Here is a 6,000-nt window from a genome sequence, read left to right as displayed (position 1 = left end):
TGGGGACCATGCCTGAGCATGGCCAGTTCTGATTTCTGTGTTATGCTCAGAGGAATATCCAGGTTTGATTTTGTTTCTGCTTTGTCAGATGACCCACTTCTCTGCTCCTCTTGCTGAGCAGGTGTGGGGCAGGCAGGGAGTCAGGAGAGCCCATACGCAGGTAAGTTGGAACACAGGATTCAGGATGGAATGAGTCCTTTGATTATTTTTCAATTTGATCAGAATCTGAAGTGCTCTCAATAGAACCAGGAAGTTATGAGAAGGGAAGGGAAGAGGGAGGGAGGGAGGGAGGGAGGGAAGAGAAGAGAGAGAGAGAGAGAGAGGTATTCAGGAGCCACTTAGTGACCTTAGACTTACAGGGCCGAAACTGACCGGCCTCCGCGACTGGATGCGCGGGTGCTGAGCGGAGTCCAAACAATCCGCAGCACTTCAGTGATAGTTGTTAGGATGCTGGGTTGTTAGCTTTATCCACCTACCATGTATTCGGTGGCTGCTTAGGACGTGTATTCATCATTCTGTAAAGTTCACACAATAAAATAAGCCAGTGATCTCACACACCCCCTCCCCCAGGTCTTGTCATGTTGCCTTGGCCGCCTTGGCATGCAATACAATATGTAGCCCAGGCTGTCCTCGAACTCCTGGCGGTACTTCTGCTTCAGCTTCCCCAGTGCTGTGATGACAGGTGTGTGCCACTATTCCAAGCACAGACAGACTCACAGATTCCCACACACACACACATTATACCTATATTTAATTTTGTAAGTGCTCCTCAAATTTTGACTATTTTGGTTGCTTGCCCTTCTCGTTCTCATTGGTAGTGATAATGTACAAAAAGGTCTTTGCTCCTGTAGCCCCAGCACTTCGGAAGTAGAGGCAAGAGGATCAGTAGTACAAGGTCTCCTTCAGTTGCATAGGCGCCCAAAGCCATCATGGGCCTCATGAGAACTGTCACTCATATCCCCTCACACATCAAAGCATTATGTTTAGTAGGAACTTATATAAGCAGCTATTATGGAGTGCCTATGATATGTCAACCACCTCCTTTATCTCAACAGAGATCCCCTAAAGCAATTATTAGTCTTATTTTGAAGGGAGGAAATTAAGACTGAGAAGATCCAGCTGTCTGGAGCTGATGAGATGGTTCTAGGGCTAAAGGCACTTGCTGCCAAGCCTGATAGTCAATGAGTTAAATCCCTGGAACCCCTGTGGTAAAAGGTAGAAGGCACAACTGCTTCAGGCAGTGGCAGGCATGCCTCCCTCCAAAATAAATAAATGTAACAATTTTTTTAAGTTAAAAGTTTCGACTGCTGGGACTGGAGAGATGACTCAGCAGCTAAGAGCACTGGCTGCTCTTGGAGAAGACCTGGGTTTGAGTCCCAGCACCCACATGGCAGCTAGCAACCATCTGTAACTCCACTTCCAGGTGATCCAAAGCCTTCTTCTGACCTCCATGGGCATTGCACGACATGGGTGCACTTACATACATGCAAGCAATACACTCATACACATAAAATAAAAATATTTGGGGGACTGGAGAGATGGCTCAGCAGTTAAGAACACTGGTTGTTCTTGCAGAAGACCCAGGTTCAAATCCCAGCACCCACTTGGCAGCTAACAACTGTCCATAACTCCAGTCCCAGGGGATCCGACAGCCTCTTCTGACCTCCACAGGCATTGCATGACATGGGTGCACTTACTTACATGCAGGCAATACATGCATACACATAAAATAATAATAAATAAAAAAATGTTTTTTGTCTTTTTAAGACAGGGTCTCCCTGTAGCCCCAGCTATCCTGGAACTCACTATGTAGACCATGATGGCCTCGAACTCACAGAGATCCGCCTGCCTCTGCCTCCCGAGTGCTGGGATTAAAGGTGTGTGCCTCCACGCCTGGCCCTATAAATAAAAAAATTTTTTAAAGGTGGCGCACACCTTTAATCCCAGCACTCGGGAGGCAGAGGCAGGCGGATCTCTGTGAGTTCGAGGCCAGCCTGGTCTACATAGTGAGTTCCAGGATAGCTGGAGCTACAGAGAGACCTTGTCTCAAAAAAGACAAAAAAAAAAAAAAACAACTTCAGAATGCTTGTCTCTGACTGCCAGCTTTTTCCCCTTAATGCAGCCCTTCTCTGAACTGACAATTGAATTACCCCAGAAGAAAGTACTCCATCCCTAAAAGTCTTGGGGGTTGTCTTCCCAGCTGCCAGGCCCTATGTTACAAAACACTATTTCAATTTGAATGACCACAGACAGTAACTGAGACTAACCAGGAGTGCTGGTACCTCCTTCCAAATCGCAGCGTTCAGGACTCTTAAGTTTGGGCACCCTAATGAAACCCTGCCTCAAACAAACAAGTAAAATGTAACCATGGGAAAATAAATATCAATACCATGCTCCTGTGTTTGGTTGGAAGCCAGATGGAGTGGCCTTTATTTTTTTCTGTTTGTTTTTCACTTCCTAGTCAACTAATTCCCTAGGCTTATCTATTCTCCTATCAGAAGGACTTCCTGCCATTCAGGGACTACAACTTGCTGCTCCAAGCCTGACTTTGCCCAAAACACAAAATTCTAGGTTTTTGCCTTTTGAGAAAGGGTGTCATTTAGGGTGGCCTTGAATTTGATATCCAAGGATGACCTTGAACTCCAGATCCTGCTGCCTCTACTTCCCAAATGCTCAGGTTATAGGCCTGCCTCACCATATCCAGTTTTATTTAATGTTAGAGATTGAACCAAAAGGATTCCTTCATGCTAGACAAGCTCTCTACCAACTAAGCTACATCCCTTAACCATGTTTTTGTTTGTTTTGGTTTCTTGAGACAGGATTTCTCTGTAGCCCCAGCTGGCCTGGAACTTGCTAGGTAAACCAGGCTGGCCTTCATCTCATAGAGATCTGCCTGCCTCTGCCTTACAAGTGCTGGAATTAAAGGTGTGTGCCACCACATACAGGCAACCACATCCGGCTATGTTCTGAGATTTTAAGAAGGCAGTCTAGGGGCTGGAGAGATGACTCAGTGGTTAAGAGCACTAACTGCTCTTCCAGGGGACCCTGGTTCGATTCTCAGCACCCACAGGGAGGCTACAAACAGTCCTTAACTCCAGTTCCAGGGGAATCTGAAGCTGTCTTCTGACCTCCAAGGCATTGCACGATACTCCAAGGGTGCACTCACATACATGCAGGCAATGTAACTCATACCCATAAAATAAAAATAACAAATAAAATATTAAAAAGAAGGGGGTCTAGCTATATTGCTGAACTTGAACTTGCTACCTTCCTGCCTCAGTCTTTCTGTGACACCACATCTATATTTAATTAAGGGTCTTAATACTTAGAGTAATTTAATTCAGTATTAGGTTCTCTCTCTCAGTGTTTGTGTGGTGCATGCATGCGTGCATGTGTATGGTATATGTACTCATGTGGGAGGCCAGAGGTTGACATCAGATATCCCCCTCAATCTCTCTCCACTTTATGTTTTGAGTCACGGTATTCACTGAACTTGGAGGTTGAAAATTCAGCTAGACTGAAATGGTCAGCGAACCCCCTCCCAACCACTGGAGTTATAAGTGTGTCACAGTGTCCAGACTTTTTCAATTTTTATTTATTATTTTTATTTTATGTGTATGCATGTATTACCTGCATGTATGTAAGTGCACCCATGTCATGCAATGCCCAAAGAAGACAGAAGAGGTCATTGGATCCCCTGGAACTGTAGTTACAGACAGTTGTTAGCTGCCATGTGGGTGCTGGGATTTGAACCCAGATCTGCAAGTGTTCTTAACTGCTGAGCCATCTCTCCAGCCTATGTCCAACTTTTCATTTGGGGGCTGGGGATCTGAACTCAGATCTTTATGCTTGTTTGGCAAGCTCTTTACATATTGAGCCATCTCCCCAGAACTGCATTAGGGTTTTTTTTAATTTAATTTAATTTAATTTTATGTGTATGAGTGTATTGCCTGCATGTATGTGAGTGCACCCGTGGCATGCAATGCCGCGGAGGTCAGAAGAGGGCTTCAGATTCCCCTGGAACTGGAGTTAAGGACCGTTTTTAGCAGCCATGTGGGTGCTGGGAATCGAACCTGGGTCCTCTGCAAGAGCAGTCAGTGCTGAGCCATCTCTCCAGCCCCTGCATTAGGGTTTCTTTTTTTTAATATGCAACAGGCTAATCTTATCCTTGTTTCATAGGAAAATTGTTATTTCCTGAAGCTTTTAGATCTGATCAAGGGAAGAATATTAAAAGTTTGGAAAATTCTAAATATTACCCAGATATTATTTGCTTCCTTTATATCCCAATTTCTTTGTATTATATTTAATTTAACCAGTAATGAGTTCCTTCTTTATTGTACTCTTTTGCTAATAGGAGCTGATTGAGCAAAGAAAACTTGCCCTTGTAGAATCACCAGTTCTTAGCTTAGAGAACTAGTGCCAGGTGCACTTTGACCTTTTGGGTGCAATTTACCTCCACTACAATGTTGCTGCTTTTACATGAGGATTGAGCGTGAACTGGTGAGGTGGACACTGGGTATGTATAAGATATTTAAGAGGGGCTGGAGAGATAGCTGTGCAGTTAAGAGCACTGACTGCTCATGCAGAGGACTCAGTTTCAATTTCCAGCACCCACATGGCAGCTACAAACCATCCTTAACTCCAGTTCCAGGGGAATCCGAAGCCCTCTTCTGACCTCTGAGGCATTGCACAATAAGGGTGCACTTACATACATGCAGACAATACACTCATACACATAAAATAAAAATAAATTATTTTTTAAAAAGATATTCAAGAATAAGTTTGTCGTGTCAGGTGAGTAAACATGCCAGGATAATAATAATATTGGGCCCATCTAGTTAAATTTGTCCTATAGTTTTAAGGAAGCCTCTAGCTTCTAGCTGAGGATGGAGCTCAGCTGGCAGAGTGTTTGCCTACTATACACAATGGGTTTGTTGGATCCCCAGTACCACATAAACTAGTCATGGTGGGGTAGTCCTGTAATGCCAGCACTTGACAGGTAGAGGCAGAAGGATCAGATTCAAGTTCATCCTCAGCTACATTGCCAATTTGAGGCCAGCCTAGACTACATGAGACCCTGTCTGGAAAAAAAAAAAAAAGGTTTTCATAAGTAAAATAAATTCTTCTCAGGCCTGGAGAGATGGTTCAGCAGTTAAGAGCACTGACTGCTCTTGCAGAGGACCCAGGTTTGAGTCCCAGCACCCACATGGTGGTTAACAACTGTCCATAACTCCAGTTCCAGGGAATCCAATGCCCTCTTCTGACCTCCACAGGCATTGCATGACAGGGATGCACTTATATGCAGGCACTCATACATATAAAATATAAATATAAATAAGCCAGGAGCAGTGGCACAGGCCTTTAGTCCCAGAACTCGGGAGGCAGAGGTGAGCAGATCTCTGAGTTCAGGCCAGCCTGGTCTACATAGTGAGTTCCAGGCCAGCTGGTGCTACAAGGAGACCCTGTCTCAAAAAAAAAAAACAAAAAAAAAACAAATAAATAAATAAATAAAATGACCTGGATGATGGTGTACACCTTTATTCCCAGCACTTGGGAGGCAGAGGCAGGTGGATCTCTGTGAGTTCAAGGCCAGCCTGGTCTACATAGTGAGTTCAGGATATATATACATATATATATATATATATAATTTTTCTCTATGTATCTCTTGTATCTCTGTAATAGTGAATTTTTAGGTCAGTTCTTGGCTGTGCCAGAGCAGCCTTCTCTGGCCTGAAGCTCACTATGTAAACCAGGCTGGTTTTGAACTCACAGAGATCTGCCTACCTTTGCCTCTGCTGGGATTAATGGTCTTCACCACCGTGTCTGGTCCTATGCTAGAGTTTATTTATTTTTAACTTTTACTTATGTAATTTGTGTGTATATGTATGTCTGTGTGGAAGTCAGAGGACAACTTCCAGGAGCCTGTTCTTGCCTTCTACTATTTGGGTCCCTAGGTTGGCACAGAAGTCTTCAAATTTGTCAGCAAGCACTTTTACCTCC

Source organism: Nannospalax galili, unplaced genomic scaffold, assembly GCF_000622305.1.
Source record: "Nannospalax galili isolate Female #2095 unplaced genomic scaffold, S.galili_v1.0 scaffold753, whole genome shotgun sequence".
Taxonomy (NCBI): Eukaryota; Metazoa; Chordata; class Mammalia; order Rodentia; family Spalacidae; genus Nannospalax; species Nannospalax galili.
This window is presented reverse-complemented; position numbering follows the sequence as displayed.